The 20666-nt window shown below is 53.9% G+C and overlaps 1 protein-coding gene and 1 long non-coding RNA gene across 3 annotated transcripts in view; one reads left to right on the forward strand and one right to left on the reverse strand.

Moving 5' to 3' along the window:
• The window catches only part of HDAC4 (histone deacetylase 4), a 337065-nt gene that overhangs the window by 81283 nt on the left and 235116 nt on the right, over positions 1–20666 (forward strand). The gene's annotated exons all lie outside the window — the stretch shown is intronic.
• LOC139054524 (uncharacterized) overlaps positions 19083–20666 on the reverse strand; it is a 40066-nt gene continuing 38482 nt past the window's right edge. The window contains exon 3 of the long non-coding RNA XR_011511305.1: positions 19083–20239. This is a non-coding gene — a long non-coding RNA (uncharacterized lncRNA). The remainder of the gene's footprint in view (positions 20240–20666) is intronic.

Here is a 20666-nt window from a genome sequence, read left to right on the forward strand (position 1 = left end):
CTCTCTACATTGTGCTCCTTCTTTAATCGTATTGATGTCATAGCCTTGTCCTCACGATGTGTATACATAAAAAGACTTGTGTGGACTCTTTCGCTTCAGTGTTATGGCCGGGTGACTCCCCTATGCAGTTATCGGACTGCGCTTTCGGTGCTGTAGTCAGTAGACACTTTTGTGCTCGTTGTTCATGTGTGCATAAGCTTGTTGGTATTTTCTTCTTGCTTAATCTTAATTCTTGTGGGAGGGGGAAGGAACTAGAAAGGCCAAGAGGTTCTCTGGAAGAAACAATGCGGTTTGCTACCCTGCACTGGGGATGGTATAATGGGAGCCAGAGAGATAAATAAAAAGTGTATAGGAAGCAAGCGATGGAGCACCTGCACCTAATCGCAGCCGTTCACGATCACATCACAGGATAACAATGAACACCAATGAATGCCAAAGCCGACTGAACCACTTGGACTCTTTGCTCAGGAATCCGGACTCTGCCGTCGCGAGTCTACCCTGCCTGCTTTGTTGGCTCTGGCTAAGAGTGGCTTTTACGAAGTCTTTTGTTGTTCGCCTTAGAATGACCGACAAAGCTGCCTGTGATGGCTGCGGTCACGAGGGCACCCTTGAGCAGGTTTTACGTGACTGGCCTCGACACAGCGTACAAGAGGCGAATCGTTCGAGACTGGCGCTAGCTCATGTCGATGGCTGGCCATTCTCAGGACAAGCCATTTTTGGAATGACGACCTGATAAGCCACCGCAGCGAAGGGCGTCAAAGGCATTGATGCAATACTCAAGGACGACAAACCTGCACAAGTGACTTTAGCATTGAGCGGGACAATAGCGCAAAGACATTACTTGCGCCGTTTAATTTGCCTTAATTCGTATATTTTTGCGAACTCCATACGCTTACATTTTTGTGTTTGCTTTTAGGACTACCGGAACAATATGACGTTCGTGTGTGCGCGTGTATGACAGTGATTTTGTTGCACAAAAGGGATGAACTTGTGGGGATCGCACGCGCATCCCGATATCTCCGGAGCGGCCACGCGGTTATCACGCGATAATCACGTGCTCGCTCGCGGAGGGTAGCGGGGAGAGGGCACCTTCGTCGCTCCCGCTGCTCTTCGCGCCTGGCCGTGACGCTGTAGCCAGTAGTAGTAGTAGAAAACATTTATTCACAAAAGAGGAAAGCACTACGGAGAAAAAAAAAAGAAATGTACAGTGAGTGGAGTCTTCATTTCAAAACTCCAGTGGCCTTGGCTGCTGCTCTCGCCTGGATTATCAGTCCGCGCTGGGTCTCTAGGTCTGAGCTGGACAGGGTGGCCTCCCACTGCTCCTCCGGTTGTTGTGTTTGTATGTCTGGCGGTTTGGGGCCCGTACACCCCCACGTGACGTGGTAGGCAGTGGGCTGTTCGTTGCACCAGGGGCATGCGTCTTTGTAGTGTTCTGAGAAGAAGCTGTATTTGTGTAAGTTGGGGAAAGTCTTGGTCTGGAGCTGTCTCCAGTCCCGCGCTTCCTGTGCGTTTAGCCCCTTGTGTGGTGGGGGGTAAAGCTGTCGTTGTTTTCGCAGATATTGAAGTCTGGCGCCGTAAGCCGCGGGGACGGGGAGGGTGGTTGTGGAATCGAGGATTGTGGCCGCTCGGTTTGTGTGACCTCGAGCTAGCCTGTCCGCGACCTCGTTACCCTCCAACCCCGAGTGCCCCGGGGCCCACGTAATCTGGTGTTTGAGTGTTGAATTTGTAGCCAATGGATTAGTCGTGAATCTAGCTAATTTTTGAGGTATTCTGCCTGCTAGAAGGAGCCGACATGCCGCTTGGGAGTCGGTTACTACTTGTAGTTCTCGGTTGGTCGCGTCCCCGTATTGAACAGCCAGCACGATCGCCGCCGCTTCCGCTTCGGTAACCGTACAGTGCGGAATGGAGATACTGGAGACTTCTGTGTAAGTAGAGTCCACCACCACGGCTGCTGCTGCGTTCGATGCACCCTGATAGAGGGAAGCGTCAACGTAGACCGTCTTCGGGCTTCGTCCCGCTGTGCGTTTGAGGTAGTCTACTCGGGCGTTTCTTCTGCCTTCATTGTGAGTTTGAGACATGTTTTTTGGGAGCGGGTCCACGTGTACTCTGGCCCGGTACCGTGGAGGAATGTTCGTGGTCGACTGGATGGTGTCAATGTCCGCCGGGTAGCCGATGCGCTTGAGGATGTGTCGGCCTGTCGCTGTGGAGAGCAGGCGTTCTCTCTGGGACAGGAGGACCGCCTCTTGAATTTCCTCGAACGTGTTGTGTAGTCCCAGAGCTTCCAAGCTCACATTGGATGTATACGGTGGGAGACCAAGGGCATTCTTGTAGGCTACACGTATCATCGCATTGACTTTGTTTAGGTCTGCTCGGAGCAGGGTGAGGTATGGGAGCCCGTAGGCGAGGCGGCTGATGACCAGCGCCTGCACCAGACGGATCGTGTCCTCCTCCCGCATGCCTTTTCTGTTTCTGGCCACCCGGCGGATCATCTTAGAGATCTGCTGTGTTGTCGTTTTGAGCAGTTGAATTGTGTGGTTGGCCTTTCCGTCGCTCTGCAACCAGAGACCCAGGATCCGGATGACTGGCACTTCCCGGATGGGAGCCCCGTGTAGGAGGATGCTCAGGTTGCCTGGTGATTTGTAGTTGTGTCCCTGTATGCGGATAACTTCGGATTTGTCGGGCGAGCAGCAGAGCCCACATCGAATGGCCTCGGTTTCGACGCAGTTTGCTGCAGCTTGGAGCGTGTCTTCCTTCTCGGCTAGGGAGCCGGTGTTTGTCCAGATCGTAATGTCGTCCGCATACAGGGTGTATCCAATGTTCGGAACCTGTTGCAGAGCCCTTGCGACTCCGATCATGGCGATGTTAAATAGGAGCGGGGAGATGATCGATCCTTGTGGCGTGCCCTTGTTGGGCATGTCTTGAGGGTCCGATCTCGTGTCACCCATTCCTATTGTTGCCGTTCGGCTGGATAGAAAGTTCTTGATATATTGGAAGGTGCGCTTGCCGCAGTTGAGGTTGCTGAGCTCCGAGAGAATGGCCTCGTGAGACACGTTATCAAACGCACTTTTGAGATCCAGCGCCATAATGATGTGTTCGCCACCCCTCGGGATGTTGGAGAGAACCTCTTCCTTCAGGAGAAGGAAGGCGTCTTGCGTCGACAAGCCCGACCGGAAGCCAATCATGGAGGGGTGAAAAAGATTGTTGTCTTCCATGTAGTGTTGGAGGCGCGTCTGGACGACTCGCTCGTAGAGCTTGCCCAGGCACGATGTGAGAGATATAGGTCGTAGTGCTTCGATCGCCGGCTTCTTGCCCGGTTTCGGAATTACTATGATCTCCGAGTGTTTCCACTCGGGGGGAATTTCATTCTTCTCCCAGAGCGAGTCATTGAGGTACTTGGTGAGGTCCCTGATCTGTGCCTTGCTCAGGTTGCGGATCATGGCGTTGGTAATTCTGTCTACTCCCGTCGCTGTGTTTCGGGTGCACGATCGGACGGCAGCATACACCTCGGCCGCAGAGATGGGAGCGTCGAGTGCAGGATTTTCCTTGCCCTGGTAGGTCGCCGAGCACGGTGGGGCGGTACTAGTGCCGATGTATTTGTCCCTTAGAGCCTGAAGCAGTGCTGCGTCGTCTCCCGGGAAGAGGTGAGCAATGCGCTTCAGGGTGCGTGTAGATTGTGATTTTGATTTAGAGGGGTCGATGAGGTTCCGCAGAATTGCCCAGGTACGGGAAGTTCCCAGCGTTCCCCGCAGTGACTCGCAGAACTGTTGCCAATTTTGCTGTGCTAGATTGGTGGCGTATGTTTGAGCTTCCTCCGTGAGCTGTGCAATCCGCAGGCGGAGGGGTCTGTTTAGGCGTTGCCTTTTCCATCTTCCCACGAGCCGGCCGCGCTTCTGCCATAGCTTGAGTAGGTGGCGGTCTACTTCTGGGGCTTCCGGTGTGCGGTGTATTGTTTCTGTTGCTGTTCTGTATGCTTGTCTGATGCCTTCGCTCCAGGCGTGAATAGACTGAATGGGACCTGACGGGAAGGGTGCATTGCGGAATTTGGGCCAGTCTGTGATATGGGCGGTGCCCAGACCCCTTCTAATTTTGGATGATGATATGGACGTGCTGAGTATGCAGTGGTCGCTGCCCAGCGTTTCGCCTAGGTTCGTCCACGTGGCGTCGGCGACATTCTTTGTTAGGGTGAGGTCGGGGCAGGAGTCACGGGTGACACTGTTGCCTTCCCTGGTCGGATATAAAGGGTCGGTGAGGAGTTCCAGTCCGAGGGTTTCTATTGCTCGTGCGACTGCCACTCCTCTTGCTGAGTTTGACTGATACCCCCAGTCATGGTGGGGGGAATTGAAATCCCCAACTACGATGAGCTGGTTAGCTTGCGCCAGTCGATTGGCTTCGGAAAGGAGGTTGGTGAAATCGGCCTTTGCAGGTTTTGGTGGCTTATACGTGTTAACCACGAACGTGCTCTTCCGGCCCCGTTTATTGGGCACTATCTCTATGGCTAAGTGCTCAATGTCCGGTTCCGATAAAGAGTGCTCGATGACAGTGATGTCTTTTGCGACGAGGATTGCAACCGTCGCCATGTGGGGTTGGTGGATTGTGTAGTAGCCGGCTAGCGTTGGGGTTCTTTCGGCTCCTATCTCTTGCAGGCAGATAAGGTCAGGTCTTATGGGGGTGGTGCAGAGGTATTGCTTAAGGAGTCCTTGTTTTCGTCTGAAACCTCTGCAGTTCCACTGCCATATTTCTATGTGTTCGGTGTTGTTTGGCTTATGGTTTGGGGCCATATTGGGCGGCTAGGTGGGCTGGCGGGCCGGCATCGCTCCCAATGGAACTGGCACGGCTGCGATTGCGGGAGGGACCTTGCTCGCTTGACGAGGCGCGTTTGCGGCTTCGAGTCTGGAGCGCCTGAATTGAAATTGAGTGTGAGTTCTGTGCAGCAGTTACCTGCGCGAGGTTGCCCGCTATGGTTTCGATTTTAGCTTGAAGCACGCTGAATAGATGGGTGACATTTTCGGTGAGGGAGCTGACTACTCTCTTCTCCATGTCCTGTAGTGTTTGCTGTAGCGTTTGGTGTGTCACTACTTCATCGGGTTGCTGTGGGGGTGTGGTGGGTGGCGGCGCAGTGTTTTGTTTGACTACTTTGTCTAGTTTGGCCATAAGCGCTGCGATCTTGGCGTCTTGTTCTGCTATCCTAGCATTTTGTGCAGTTATTATCGCTTGTAGTTTAGGGATTCGGGTGTCTGTTGGAGGAGCAGAGGAGTCCTTGCCCCTGCTTTCCCAGCTCACCTGCTTGGTTGTGTCTTGGGCGGGTTGCTGCTTTTTTCTCGGCATCGGTGTGGGCGGTGTCCGCATTTGTTGTGGGTGTGGCTGCTGCTGCCGGGCTCGGGTTCTCGACCTGGATCGGCTCCTGGATCGGCTGCGGCTGCGGCTGCGGTCGGCTGAGTCCCCGTCCTCGGAGTCGAACCAGCGGTTATTGTGGATCTTGGGGAGGCCGTCCCATCGAGACAACCTTTTCTCTTCGTTGTTGCGGGTGGGTGGCAGCTGAAGCGCTCTTGGTGGCTTCAGTCTCTTAGGGCATTCTTTGGTGCCGGTTTCGTGCTGACCACCGCAGAGTCCGCATTTCGGCTCACAAACGTGGGTGGGGGGTGGGCTCGGCATGCCGCACCGGCGGCAAACCGGCGTGTTGGGGTCTGGACACACATCCGGGCGATGTCCCGGCTGCATACACATCCGGCAGAACTGCCGGGCCGGCCTATACTGGTAGCATGGGTATTCACACCCTCCGTGGTAGACCAGCTTGGGTAGGTGGGATCCTTCTATGGTGAGCAACGCCGTTGTAGATGCGCCCAAGATGCGGGCGTCCAGGATCTTGATGCGGGTGTCCCGCACCCACAGTCCTTCCATGAGGCTTTCCCTTGTGTTGTTGGGGTCGAGTCCGTGAATGATCCCTCTGATGGTTTGCGGTGAGAACGGGACGTATGCTCTCACCGGGTGGGCTTGGTTGTCCAGCTTAAGGTGGGTGAGTTGGCAGATCTCGTCAGCGGCCTCCTCGTGCGGGGTGCTGACTATCAGGATGTTTGAGCCCATGTGGGGCCGCACGACGTATTTCCCCTCCGCACGGGTGGGGTTCTGGCAGGACTTGACAATTGCTGCCGCGATAGCGTGGTTGGGGTATTTTTTGAGGGCTAGGCCTCTCGTCGGCCGGATGACTACCTTCAGATCTCCCTTTGGTAGGGGTGGCAGTCTGGGGCGACGAGGACCGGGCTTTCGGGTTATGCCTGGGGACAGGAGGTTGCAATTGGACGGAGGGCCACTCACGGATATGGCTGACTCCGGTGATGAGGAGGTCTGTGTTTCCCGGGCGGCCCTGCGGAGCTTCTTCGCCCGATGCTTGCTGAGAACGTACTCCCACGCGGGACCGTGGGTAGGGAAGCTCGCAGCTGAATCGGACGACGATGTCAGGAGGCCTGGTTCTTGCGTGAAGTAATCACGAGAGTCCATATCGGAGTCTTCGTCAGGGAGGTTGACCATGGATGGTGTACGTTGGTGGCCGTTGGAAGGGCCCGGATCATCGGGCGAAACTTCGGGGGCCATTTCAGCAGTCGGGGCGGTGGTTTTACAGTCGGAGAGCCTGGCGCGCCAGGGCCGCGCAGGCAAAGTCCGATTGGCAACCGGTTTAGCGGCTTTGCTCAGCGGCGGCGGGCCAAAAAGCGTGGGTGTACAGGCGGCGGCGAGCCCGTCGGGCCGTTCGGCGGGATGTGACCAAGGCTGCCGGAGGCGCGATAGCAACCGTCGTCCCCGACGCATCTTTGTCTCACGGCGGAAGAGCTAGCGAACGGCCGCATCTCAAATCAGCCGCTGAGACCGCCGCACGCCGTCCCCCTGTGGCGCCCGGACCTTGGTGTGCGACTCACCGCCCCAGGGCCCGAGCGCGGAACCACTTTTGGGTGAGCTGAACTCTTATCAGCCTCTTTTGTGGTTCCCACATTGTGCGGTTTGTTTCGCCCCAGACGTGCGGAATGCTCCGCCGCTGAGGTTTTGTGTTGTGTTGTGTTGTGTTTGTGTGTGTTGTGGCTGTTGTTGTCTGTTGGAATCATTGTACACCAAGGTGAATAAACACCTTAGGTCGAGACTCACCCTGTCCCCACTGGCCTGAACCCGCCGTGGTCGCAACTCACTGCGAACCGCGGGTTAGGGGTCACAGCTCTGACTGCTAGGGCTGCTGCGAAAGTGCTAGGGAGCGACTGCCGCTCCGCCGGCGCTGTGCGATCCAGAGAAGGGTCAGGTGCGCACGCGCGAGCCTGAGTAATACCCCTATATTTGGCGCCCAACGTGGGGCCAGAGGTGTGACAGGTTGAGTCTGTTTGTGTGAGTGACTGCCACTGCACGAACGAACCATGGCAGCATACGGGGCTGATTTACAGCCGTTGTATACGCTGTCGCAGGTTGCTACCAACAGGCAACAATTCGAAGCGGCGGTAACTGCTACCGCTCAGTCATGCCCTGCGGCGGACATTAGCCCTGGGAATTTGATAAGCTTCGAAGAGGGTAGCGCTACACACGAGGCGCTCTCTCCGGCAGGATGTACCCTTGAAGGCGTGAGGCACATTACGCCGAACCCTTCGCCAGTGTTTGCGGAGAGCATGGAGCCACTGCGGCATACTTGCTCGACGCGTTCTTCTCCTGTGCCAGGCATTACTGGCCAGAGCGAGCCTCAACAGTCGCTGTTGCAGGATGCGATGCGCTTGATTGAGAGGTTGACAGGTGCCGTGCAGAACACTCTGCTGACATCTGCCGCCGCTGCTAGACCGAGAGTGAGGGTGGACTTACCCACCTACAGCGGGTATCATGATTCAGTTGGCGTCAGCGAATACCTCGATCGCGTGCTGACTTACCAGCGCGCAACGGGGCTGTCCGATGACGAGATGCTGGAACGCGTCGTACCAGTGTCGTTAACTGATCACGCGGCCCGCTGGTTCCGGCTTACTGGCTACCGGTCTAGCACGCTGGCTGAGAGCCGAGCGGCCGGCTCGCGCGATGGGCACTTCTCCTGCAGCGATACGATATTACCGTTCGCTACAGGAGAGGAAAGAACAACGTTGTGGCGGACGCACTTTCGCGCGTGCCCGTTGACTGTGAGAAGAGTGATATTACTACTCAACTCACCTCGCCCGAAACTGAGCTTGTGAGCGGACTAACCGCTGCGACGACTGAGGTTGTCAGGAGGGGTAATATTAATACCCATCGTGACCCCTCAGTGACTCAGCCTAAGAGCAGAGTAACTGCTACAATGCTCGACGGCGCTGGTCCCGAAGGAAGGGCGGATGAACCCCCTTCTCAGGACGAAAGCGTGAACCACTTGGACTGCGTCAGTTCTGTGGGGAGCGTGTTCGGCAGAAAGGAGCTGTTAGAGGCACAGCGGGAGGATCCATTTTGTAAGAAAGTGTTTGAGGGGCTCCGGGAGCCCGGCGGCGCGGCCGCGGCGCACATGGACGCAGCTGGTATTGCTGTGGGTGCGCGGCGCTCCGAAACAGCTGGTAATGCTGTGAGCGCGTTGGATTCCTACCTGCTAGACTCTGACGGCGTCCTGCTGAGATACATTCCCGCGGAGAAGGATACACACGAGTCCTTCAAAGCGGTGATTCCACGCACGCTGAGAGGAGCACTTTTACGCTACTTTCACGATACGTGCATCGCCGGGCATGCGAGTGGCCCTAAGACTTATCTAAAGTTGTGCCGCTTTGCTACCTGGCCTGGAATGAAGCGGGATGTGATGCGCTACGCCCGCTCTTGTAACGTGTGCCAACGCGTGAAGCCGCGTGGTGGACGCCCACCCGGGCTCATGCAGCCGATCAATAGCCGAACACCGTGGCAAATTGCGGCATGTGACGTCATGGGGCCTTACCCCAGGACACCGAGCGGGAACCGATTCCTTCTCGTAGTCACAGACCATTTCAGCAAGTGGGCGGAATTGTTCCCCCTGCGGAAGCTGACGGCACGCGTAATCATGGGAAAGCTGATCGAGGTGTTTACACGATTCGGCTATCCTGAGCAGCTGATAACGGACAATGCGTCCTACTTCACTGCCAAACTCTTCGTGGACTCTTGTGCAGCTCTCGGCATTAAGCACAGGAGAACAACCACGTGCCATGCCCAGGCGAATCCCACTGAGCGTGTGAACCGCAACATCAAGCACATGCTAGTTGCATTTGCGGGGACGCACAATGAGTGGGACGCTTGTCTTCCTGAAATTGGATTTGCTATCAGGTCGACAGTGAATCGATCGACTGGGTATACACCCGCCACCCTCAACCTTGGGAGGGAGCTGTTGAATCCGGTAGAACTTACTCTACAGGAACGAAGCAGCACGGAACTGGTTGTTTCGTCGGCACGCGCCGATTATGCGACTGGGCTGCGCGCGAAGGTAACGGAGGCTTTACGAAAAGCGCGACGGAACCTGAGCACTGCACGTGCCGAGCAGAAAGCGCAGTACGACCGCTCCCATCGGGAAGTTCAGTACAAAGTGGGCGACCTGGTGTTGAGACGGAATCACGTCCTGAGCGACGCCAGTAAGAAATTCTCAGCTTCTCTGGCGCCGAAATGGACAGGACCGTACCGGGTGCGAGAGACTGTCTCTTCGCTCGTGTACAGGCTGGCGGACTTGAAGCTAAGACCGATCAGCCGACCGGTGCATGTCTGCGATCTCAAACCCTACTATGACAGAGGGAACGAGTGGCCCGAGGAGAATGCTCTCCCGCGCCCGCAGGCAGCGGCATCGGGTGGCACGGCTCGACGTTCGAGCCCGGTGCGGCATTATAACTTGCGATCTCGGCAGAACTAACTCTGTCCGGTTCGCGGAGGCTATTTTATTGTGCGTGATATCGGACGGAATGCTCCTCCGATGTCTAGCATGCAGGCTTCCAGAGCGAGCACGCGCTTTCTCTTTGGAAGAAGCGAGAGGGGCTAACAGAATTGTCGCAGCAGCAGACCGCCCGTCGGGAGCCGTGCAACAACCATCAAGCAAAAAGGAAAAGACCATCTCCACTGCCGGTAGGGACGAGCAGGCCGCAAGCAGTCAGCAGCGCAGTGCAGGCAACGGGCGGCGAGAAAACATCCTCCGGCGGCTAACAGCGAGGTGAGAGGTGCAGCGGGCGACTTCCGGTCCGGAATGGTCGCAGCGGCGCAGAATTCGCCGAACCGCACCGCACAGCTCCGCGACCGAGTTGCAAGCCCCGCAACCAAGCATCCAGCCTCAAGGCCGAGCGTAGACTTCGCCCGCAAGGACAGAGTGGACCCCTGCTGCGCAGCGAGGTGCAAGCCATCGTCAGGGGTGGGTCGGCGCGCCTTTGCCGACCTTGCGTGCCGAAACCCGCGAGGGAGGACAACGAACCCCGGGAACACCAAAAGACAGCTGTCCTGCGCCATCTCGAGGCTGGTTCGGGGATCGCGTCAGCGTAATCGAGGCAGCCATGAAAAATCCTGGGACCCCTTTGGCCACCACGGACCCGGCACGTCTGACTGGGCAGGTGACGCCGCCGAGACGCAAGGTGACCCGGACCCAGCAGCCTTCTTGCCTCCTGCTGCATCCCGCTGCTGTCAAGCTGCTCCATGACATCGTTCAACGTTCCGGCCTGGCTCGCGACCACCTACACGGCGACAACGACGGTCTGCAGCTAGAGCTGCTCCCTCACCAACATGGATTCAAACCGTGTTGCTGTCGGAGTAGCATGCCCCCTCTCGCAGGAAAGCCTCAGGTGACGGCGGCCTCTTAGCGGCTAAAGGGTTATTTTAAGGAGGGGGGGATGTGGGGATCGCACGCGCATCCCGATATCTCCGGAGCGGCCACGCGGTTATCACGCGATAATCACGTGCTCGCTCGCGGAGGGTAGCGGGGAGAGGGCACCTTCGTCGCTCCCGCTGCTCTTCGCGCCTGGCCGTGACGCTGTAGCCAAGGCACCCCGTTCCCTCCTTTCCCTTTCTTGGAACCGGGGAGACACCCTCTCCGCCGCTCGGGAGAAGCGCTATTCCCCCGACGCATCTTTGTCTCACGGCGGAAGAGCTAGCGAACGGCCGCATCTCAAATCAGCCGCTGAGACCGCCGCACGCCGTCCCCCTGTGGCGCCCGGACCTTGGTGTGCGACTCACCGCCCCAGGGCCCGAGCGCGGAACCACTTTTGGGTGAGCTGAACTCTTATCAGCCTCTTTTGTGGTTCCCACATTGTGCGGTTTGTTTCGCCCCAGACGTGCGGAATGCTCCGCCGCTGAGGTTTTGTGTTGTGTTGTGTTGTGTTTGTGTGTGTTGTGGCTGTTGTTGTCTGTTGGAATCATTGTACACCAAGGTGAATAAACACCTTAGGTCGAGACTCACCCTGTCCCCACTGGCCTGAACCCGCCGTGGTCGCAACTCACTGCGAACCGCGGGTTAGGGGTCACAGCTCTGACTGCTAGGGCTGCTGCGAAAGTGCTAGGGAGCGACTGCCGCTCCGCCGGCGCTGTGCGATCCAGAGAAGGGTCAGGTGCGCACGCGCGAGCCTGAGTAATACCCCTATAAACTTCAATTGAGTAACGCCAATGCATATACGATGCTTCTTCTGGTTGGTCTTTTTTTCTTCTTTTGTCTTCTTGATACTTACGGGTGTTTCTTTTTCTGTTCTTTTTCTCTTTTTTTTCTGTAGACTTAGTGTGCTGCTGTAGCAGTCTGTGGAGTGTGCGCGTGTTATATATATGAGCAGAGGGTTAACTTCAATTTCTTAACTGTGGTCTGGACTAGCCGGCTCTGATGTATCCTATACCTTCCTGTTCCACAATAATAATAATAACAACAACAACGAAAGCCGACTGACGCGCTCCCCATCCAAGATCTCTACCCGCCGAGGTCAGTGTCCTAGCGAAGAGACGCTGACAACGCCCGCGTGACTACGGTGCGGGGTTTCTCTGTCGGGGGGTGTAAGAGGAAGCAGCGCGCGCGGACAGTGTAGCAACAGCGGCAGGCGCGGCAGCAACATTCTTCCAGGCCTGCGACGGCCGGCCGTCCCCGTGTGTTCGCGGGCGCGCATCTCGGTCCGGACGCGTTCCGAGCCCCCGGCGTGGCCGCTCGGCTCTATCTCTTCCGGACGCGATTGGCGCACTCAGTCGCCGCCGACGGGCGACCTGCTGTCGTCGCGGTGCTGCCGCCGCATCGTATTCACCGCCCCGAGCGATAACCTCGGAGTGAAGGACCTGGGCCGCACGGACGAGGGGCTCCTGGTCCGTTCCGAGCGGAATATGTGTAGCATAGAGTTTCTCACTATAACACCTAGAGGGTAATCTGGCGCCACCGTCTATGGGAGTTGCACCGTGCCGTCATGGGAATGACGGTATGTGTGTCTGCGAGGCTCGTGTTGGCTGGTGTTGTAAGATGCTTCGTCTAAAACGTGGATATGGCTACGCAAATAACGCGTTCTCAAAGTAAAATCTTCATAAAATGTTTCTATTCACGCATCTTACATCTTTACTCACCCACGATGCATGACCAAGCGAAGAAAAGCAAGAACAGACCACCAACTGTTTCAAAGCGAGCGCGAGCGCGAACCTTGTCGTCTATCCTCCAACTTTAGCGGCCCGCTGATACCTTTTACGTAACATGTAGTCGTACACACAATAACAAGTTCTCATAGTTAAAAACAAAACATGTTTTCGCGTAATAATAAAGCTAAAACAGCTTTTCACGTGCTGTTCTAGGTGACAGACGGAACGGTACTTGCCAAGCGCGTCTTCAAGGTGTTCTGACTCTACGAGAACGATGCCAATCCGAATCCACAATATACCAGCATTCCCATGCATACCACAGCGCAGCAGGGCCAGATTTCCCTCTAGGTAATGTGGTGAGAAACTCTATGATGTGTAGTATATACGTAGTGTAACAGAAAACAGTGAAGCCGTCTCGACGGATGCATTTTCTGTGAGAGATGTGCCAGCGGCCGGCCGTTCATGCGGGTCGCGTCAACTGCGGACAAATGTTACGCGTGTAACCCGTGTTGATTGGTTCAACGATCACATGAAAAGAAAAATTAGAAAAAAAAATCTGGTGTAGAATGTCTCGAAAGTGCACAGTGTGTTACGAGGGATGCCGTAGTGGAGGGCTGTGCGCTAATTTCAGATCGCATGGGGTTGCTTATGGTGCATCCACACGACGGACGGCTCCGCGCAAATCCGTGCCGCGGACGCTTACTCCGCCGCCCGTCCGGCTGCGAAGCGCATCCAGACGACGGACGGACTGAGTAGGCGACCGCGCCGGAAAAATAAAGATGGCGGCTACGTCCGAAGCGACTGCCGTCCGCCTCGAACCTGTAAAGTCGTCGTCGTCCACTGTGAGGCCCGTAACTTTCAAACTAAGGATTGTATTTGGCTTAAATTTATGTCCAGAAGCTTCGACAGCAATGTATTCGTGATGAGAGGGCACCGTTTCCGAAAGCGATACTGAGATTCTCGGCGTGTAGGCTTAGAATGGCTGTATTGGCTGAACATGGCCTCGAAGATGTTGCGGCAGCCCGGGCGGATCTCAGTGGCCGTAAGTTGCAAATGTTTGCTTGTTTCTACTCACTCTAGATGGCGCCATCAGTGTAACAAAGACTTTCATGCGTGTTTTTCACTCCGAATGAAGATGGAGGTCGAAAGAAAACGACAGCTGCGTCGTCGCTCAGATTCATCTCGGTGCCTCGTGTAGAGTCGCGCGCGCACAGACACGAATGATGTCAGCAGCGATGAAGCTGTCACAGAAAGGTCCCAAAGCCGCGCATGTTGCCAGACTGTAGAGCATGTTCGGCTAAATCCGCAGCATTCGACCCCCAAAATCCGGATGCGAAAAAGAGCTCGGCATTTTCCGTCCGGGGGGGTCCCGGACGACGCGCGGACGACACAAATCCGTGACGCGTAGTCACGTGATGCGCCGTCCGGCGCGAGAAACACGGATTTCGTCCGTCGTGTGGATACACCATTAACGTGCACCCAAACGGTGCACGTTAAAGAACCACATGCGATGAAAGTGAATCAAGAGCTCTACCGCCCCCATTGGATTGCGGCCGGCGTCACATTGTGCTAAGAAGCAGAACACTGCCATCGAGGCGAGTCACATTATAAGTAGCAATAGTAATTAGACGGTTTGTTTTATTTACTAGCAAAAAGGTTGAGCTAAGAAAATACCTGGCTGGACGTACTGCTACTGTTAGCATTACGGCTTGCTTGCCAGAACGGTTGCTAAAAAACAGAACGGTGCTCTTGCTGAACAGCCTTGCTAAAAAAATCACCGCCCAAACACTCCGTACAGATGGTTAACCAGCGAAGTTGAAAAGCGTGGCGCCAGTGTTTATCACTGCGTTAATCCCGACGGTTCATTTAACGACGACTTGGTAGGCTGCCGGATCGTCGGTACGTATAGTTGCTGATTGCGCTCGGCTACACGAGTCTGTTCTTTCGCCCGGGCTTACAGCATCGGCACGGCGCAGACGAGCTCGTTCCCGGTTCTGCTCACGGCGTTGCTTATCGAAAGCTGCCTGCTCCTAAGGAGTACGTATAGCACGTGGCCTACACATTTCGCAGCCAGAGAGAAACTGTTGCTCGCGCGCTGCGACGGAGAGCAACGACGTCACTGGCGCAGCCAGTCGCGCGCCTCTCTCTCTCTCTCTCTCTTTTTTCGCGCATGCGCGAAGAAAAAAGTGGTTGCAACTATAATATAACGGTTACCAGCACGACGGGGGGTGGAAAGTTAAACGGCATAAGGGGGGAGGGGGCACTGTAAAGGACCGCCACTTCGAGCATTCAAGTGCTCATCTTGTGGAATTGTTTGTGGTGTTCAGCGAGAAAAGTACAGGGTGGTGGTCGTCTTTACAATAATACCGTCAGGGTCGGCTTGCACGGTGCAACTTGTGGATCTCAATAAACAGATAAAGGCTTTGCTAAATTAATCGCGGGTAAAATTATTCCCGGGTCACACCGGCGCTTTTGATCGCGGTGGAGCCTGACTGGAACCACATTTGTCGATCGAAATTGGCTCGTTTGCGCAAACTGCGAAAGGTAGCTAATTTCGATCGATAAATTCAATCTCAGTCGGGCTCTATGATGCAAAGTGGCCCGTGTGACAGGGGTATAATTAATCGTGGTAGCAACAATCTGGCCACTAGTTTTCACGCTGAACACCGCTAACCATGACTAGACGTTTTCGGTCAATCTCAATATTCGAAGCCCAAACAACCACCGTGAAAACACCTGAGGCAAATACTCCCGTCTTAGCAGCCAAACACATGAAAACATTGCGTGCCTGGCAAAATCGCAGCAAGGTTTTATAAATGGGTATGTGAATCTGCAGGCATAACGTGAAAATGTTTGTCGCATGGCAGTTGTAATCAAATAAATAAATAAATCTTATATTACTGTACACTGCTGAAATCCTGCGTTATTATTATTATTATTATTATTATTATTATTATTACCACACAATTCGCTCTTTATAACGCTCATTCTCATTATCTTCACCTTGCGTCTTGCTGTATGCACACTCCTTTTTGAAGATTGTTCTTTTAATTCATTTTTTTTACTTATATTCCCCTGCTGCTTTTTCTATTTTAATGCATGCGTGCGCCACCATTCAGAACTCGTGGTTGTTCCTGGCCATGATAACTAAGTAACTGATTGATTGATTGATTGATTGATTGATTGATTGATTGATTGATTGATTGCGATGAAATTCGCGTTGCGTCTTGTTACGCGCTTACGAGGCGCGCTGCCGTTCGTCCTTCCTTTCCGCGTTTCTGCAGCGTAAATATTAAGCGGGCAAGCCCGCAAGTCGATACATGTCCTCGCGTCCTTGAAAGCTGTACACACAAACAGAAAGCTTCCTGTTGCGACACGCAAGCACCGCGCCGGCGTTAACCCATTATTTAGCGGGACGATGCACAACGAACGACTGCAGTGACGCAAAGCACCATGCGGGTGAAGAAAGGAGGAAACAACAGCAAAACAGGAAGACAGGCACGAAGCGCCGCGCATGCCGGAAGGCCCGCGTTCACCCGGACTCGTAAGCAATGGCTCCCGTTCGATCACGACGTGCGGCTGCCGGAGCGATAAGGCTGCGCCAAGCGATCCCCGTCCCGTCCGCCGACGCGACTCTGAGCCGCGATGTACGAAGGAGACCTCATTGCCGAATCTGGCGAATGCGTCGCGCCTCGACGCAGCTAAAAATAGCGGGCGCGCCCTCGCTGTGCGCGGCAATATGTTGCCATTAAGATATATGTTGCCCTGCCTGCCCCTGCCACCGTTCCTTTCCTCTTCGCTTTTAGTTTTTTTGCGTGCGCGTTATGCCTTGAGTTCGTGCGCGGCGAGCATAAGTGCGCGTTTTGTGCGGCGAGGGAGAACCAGAATTTTTTTTTTACCTTGTGGTGGTTTGCTGTCTCTGGTGCATGTGTGCCTATAGCTGCTGGCACACTTGACGGATGATGTATAATGTCTCTGCAGATCTTAGACCCCACCCCCTTCTTTCGTCACCCCCGTGTCTATAGAAATTGTGTAGGAGTTAATGTAAACTCACTTGTATGCTCAAGATATAATGTTTATGTTGACACTATATTATGGATGGCACCGCCTACTGGCATTCCATAAAATATAAGAGCACGCCTCTTCTCTACACCACAATATGTATATCAACTGTCTCAAGAAAGTGGCCGTACCTTAATTCAGATACTGTTTTATACTCCGTAGGTCATGCAAATTGCGGCTGTTTAAAGTGTACTGAAATCCGAAGGACGCTTGTGTTACTCACTAAATTGTGTTACTCTCACACACACACACACACACACACACACACACACACACACACACACACACACACACACACACACACACACACACACACACACACACACACACACACACACACGCGCGCGCGCGCGCGCGCGCTCACGCACACGCACACGCACACACATTCACGCGCACACACAACGTCATAGACACTACGCCACCACGGCGGGTTTGGACATATTAGCGGATGCGGTCGGCTTGTGCGCCCGTCTCTCTATCGCTTTGAACGTGTCTTCGAATCAATTGATCAGCGTGACGTATTTCCCTGCTGCCAGTTTTCGCCAAGTAGCCTCTCTTGTTGAATTTCTCTATGGCGAAGCGCGCGCGCATGCAACGGCAATAGTTGGTCGGACGCGAAGGTTGAGAAGGGGAGTGCCGACTTGTACACGCAGGGTCCGGTAGTGTGCTGCTCAGCGCGGCCATATGCCAGCTTCTGAAACTGTGGGTGTGTTCCAGTTCTGGCCAGCATCGGAGACAGTGAACGTAGACAGCAAAGCAGACAGTCGAGACAGCTTCGAGGCCACGTAATGAAACGCTTTTCGAGCCGTCTGGAAGACGTATGGAAGACGTTTTTGCGACGTGACACCACTTCGCGGCCGCAAGAAAAAGTTGAGAAAAGCACACATTGTTCTGTATTTCAAGTCTTTGCACCTTCGAACTTATGAAAAGCACGATGTAGCTTACATCAAGAGCGTAGGATAGCGTGTCTGCGTTTTCTTGTGCGCAGACAACCTTCCCGTCGAGTTTCCAAGCGTCCTGCTCAGCCCCATATTGTTTGGACAGGCAAGTAGCCTGCATCGTTTTTTACGTCGATGGTGTCTTCGCGAAGCTGCCTACATCGACGTCTTCGTGAGAATTGGAACGAGACCTAAGATGACCGCTGTCCGCTTAGCCGCCTACTTTGCTCTCTACAACAAATATTGGAACGCAGCCTGTGTAGCCAATATCAGCCGCCACGAATCCAACCACACATATCTTCGGAGTCATAGCTTCGGCAAAAGCCATATCGAAAAATATGTTTTTGCGGACACGCGAGAACGTCCCGCAATGCCCGAAGAGCCCGCAGCGGACGCGCTATACGCAGCTTTTGAAAAGCTGCGGGCGCACGCAAGAGAGCGTGCGTTCTCCTGCGTACTACGCATGCGCAGTTTAACCCGCGGAGCAACGCGAAGCCTGCGCAAATTTATATCTTTTCTGCAGTCCACAGTGATAAATGTCAAGAGTGTTCGTAAATTCTTCAGTGATGCGGGTTCCTGTGTCGTTGGGTCTGCTCCAGGCCACCTTCGCTCCTCGAACTCGAAAAGGCAGCACGTGTGCCGAGTGCAGCTTCTGAACAACACTTTTTAATGTCGTGAACGCGGTGTAAATCATGGGCCTGTGATCTCGAAGAGATGCGACGTAATGCTAACGCATTTCTCTCGCATTTAACGCTGAATCGCTGCTGAAAAATCTTGATTAGGGTCGCATACCCTTCTACAAAACGTTTTTTCACGTCATTAATCGCGCTTCAAGTTGCAAATTTTATAACTTACATTCATACAGAACGGCCGTTTGTATTCTTAAGAGGATGCAATTATGTAACGTCCACCTGAATTAAGTTAGAAGCGACACCTGAATCCTACCTTAAAAACCTAACAAACAAATTTTACCACATCTGCAACGTACTTCGTGCTTATGCAAAGAAGATGGCAGCATAGTGCGGCTTCAAACCGCATTCAAGGTGACTCATTAGCGCGAAAGCTGCAAGGTTTTTTTTTTTTCAGCACATTTTGCTCTCTCTCTCTCTCTCTCTCTCTGTCTGTTGTCTGTCTCGTGTTTTTAAGCAGCGGATATGTAATTTCTGCTGTCAGCAGGATTACGTTTCCCTGTGCTATAAGTTATACATTGTATGGAATTTAGTGTTAGTTCGTGTAAGAGAGAAAGAGAGGGTGTTGTTTTCTTGAAAATTATAGCCTCACATCCGACTGATGCTCCTCAAATAACCCATCGTATGTATATTGCATCAGCGATATTACACCTGGTGATTTAAGAGAAGGAAAAGCGCTTTGCCCGCACATTAGCCTGTCATGCTCCCTGATCATTTTTAGCCAGTCTTATTTGGCGATACGTTTTTCAAGATACCACTAACCACACGGACTCACATGTAGAACCGATTTGAAAGCTTTTATTTTCTTGTTTATGATTCTGCCTCTAATAGTATTTGAACAATACATCTCGACTGTTCTCTCTCGTGTTTGACGTCAGCACTCCGAGGGCCTGTCGCAACCAGCAATCACCTTCAGATGGATGCTTGATACGAGATCCGCGCTGACAACAAAGGCTACCCGCTGTGTGCATGCGCGACTGCGGAGCCGGCGAGACGTGTCAGCCAGTGGGAGCACTGAGAGTGACGCGCTTTTTTAATACATCCAACCGGGAGAGAGAGAGAGTCCCATCCGCTCCTCGTTGTTGACCATGTCGCAACACAGGGCGCGTATGCACTGTACGTGGATTGCACCGGTTGGCCGCAAGCTGGAGCTCTTGGAATAAAGAGAACTGCTTGGGGAGTAAAAAAGAAAAGAGAAAGCAGCAAGCGAGGGGCAAAACTTAAATATAGAAAAATACACGGCAGGCGCGCAAAACGGCTTCGCGTGTGTCCCCTGGCTCGCGTCCAGAGCGAACAACAAGAACTGCTCGAAACTGAACAAGAGCCGCGAAGGGTTCCGGGCCGCTGTCCTCGAGAGGCGAGTGATCCTCGAACGAGATGAGAAACGGTGCGTCTGGGACCCTCTCGGAGCGGCATCCTTCCGCAGCCCTCCGTCTCCTGCGCAGCTCCTGCAGTGCAACCTTTCGACGGGGTGTCCGTGTTTGCTCAGACGCGTGCTCGCGTATATCCTGCGGAACGAATGGGTTGCTTCTGAAGCGAGGATGTGTGACCGGGACTTGCATGTGGCATAAGGCGCTTTGCGTGGTACGTCTGGTCGTGACTTGGCTTGACTCCCGTTGGACGGGCGGCGACGGGGCGGTACACCTCTCTCCGCTTGCCCGCTCTCTCGCCTGCAACTTTGTTTTTCGAAGCTCGGTGTTTCCATTCGTTTTGGTCTCGGTTTAATTCTTATAGCGCGGCATGCTTCCTGTCTACGGGTGTACTCTCTTTCATGTCTTCGTGTGAAATGACATTGCGGAGAGACGAACAGACTCGAAGTGCTTCTCTTAGTGAGCGTCATCTTACTGAGTGGGCGTGAAGATAACGTTGTGGGCTGCGTCCGAGATCATCGGCCCGTGAAGAGGACGACACTGTAGGGAGCGAAGTTGAAAGTTTTATACATTTGTTGAGCGGCTGTAGGTACTAGACTCGCTTCTCTGCATGGCCCGGCGCGAAATTTCGTGGTAACTGAAACTGGTTGCCACATGACTTCCATGCTTGTTTCAGATGCTGCGAGGAAGAGAGAAAGAGCAGATAATCACTGATGGGACCAATAATGTGGCAATTTCTGATTAGTATTGCTGCAATAGTTATCATGAAACAAAGGACGTATGGCGACAGAGTTGACGCGCAAGAAAAAAAAAAGAAATAAAGGGGGGAAAAGCGATAGCATCCCTTTGTCACTAGTCACGTTTTCATGTTACACGAACTACTTTGTTCATTGATACATCCACTCGACCCACTTCCTCTTCGAATGATTATCGACCACGACGTTGCTTTCGATAACAAAGGAATTCGGCGTAGTATGCGCTGTCTGACGCAGTCATATTGTGCACGTTGCCTAATTTTACGCTCGTTCTACGGCAACGAACTAAGGTCATCGTTTAGCTGCCAAGGCCTGACGTGATGCATAAACGTTCCGCGCCAAGCGACGAGG

Source organism: Dermacentor albipictus, chromosome 1 (assembly GCF_038994185.2).
Source record: "Dermacentor albipictus isolate Rhodes 1998 colony chromosome 1, USDA_Dalb.pri_finalv2, whole genome shotgun sequence".
NCBI lineage: Eukaryota > Metazoa > Arthropoda > Arachnida > Ixodida > Ixodidae > Dermacentor > Dermacentor albipictus.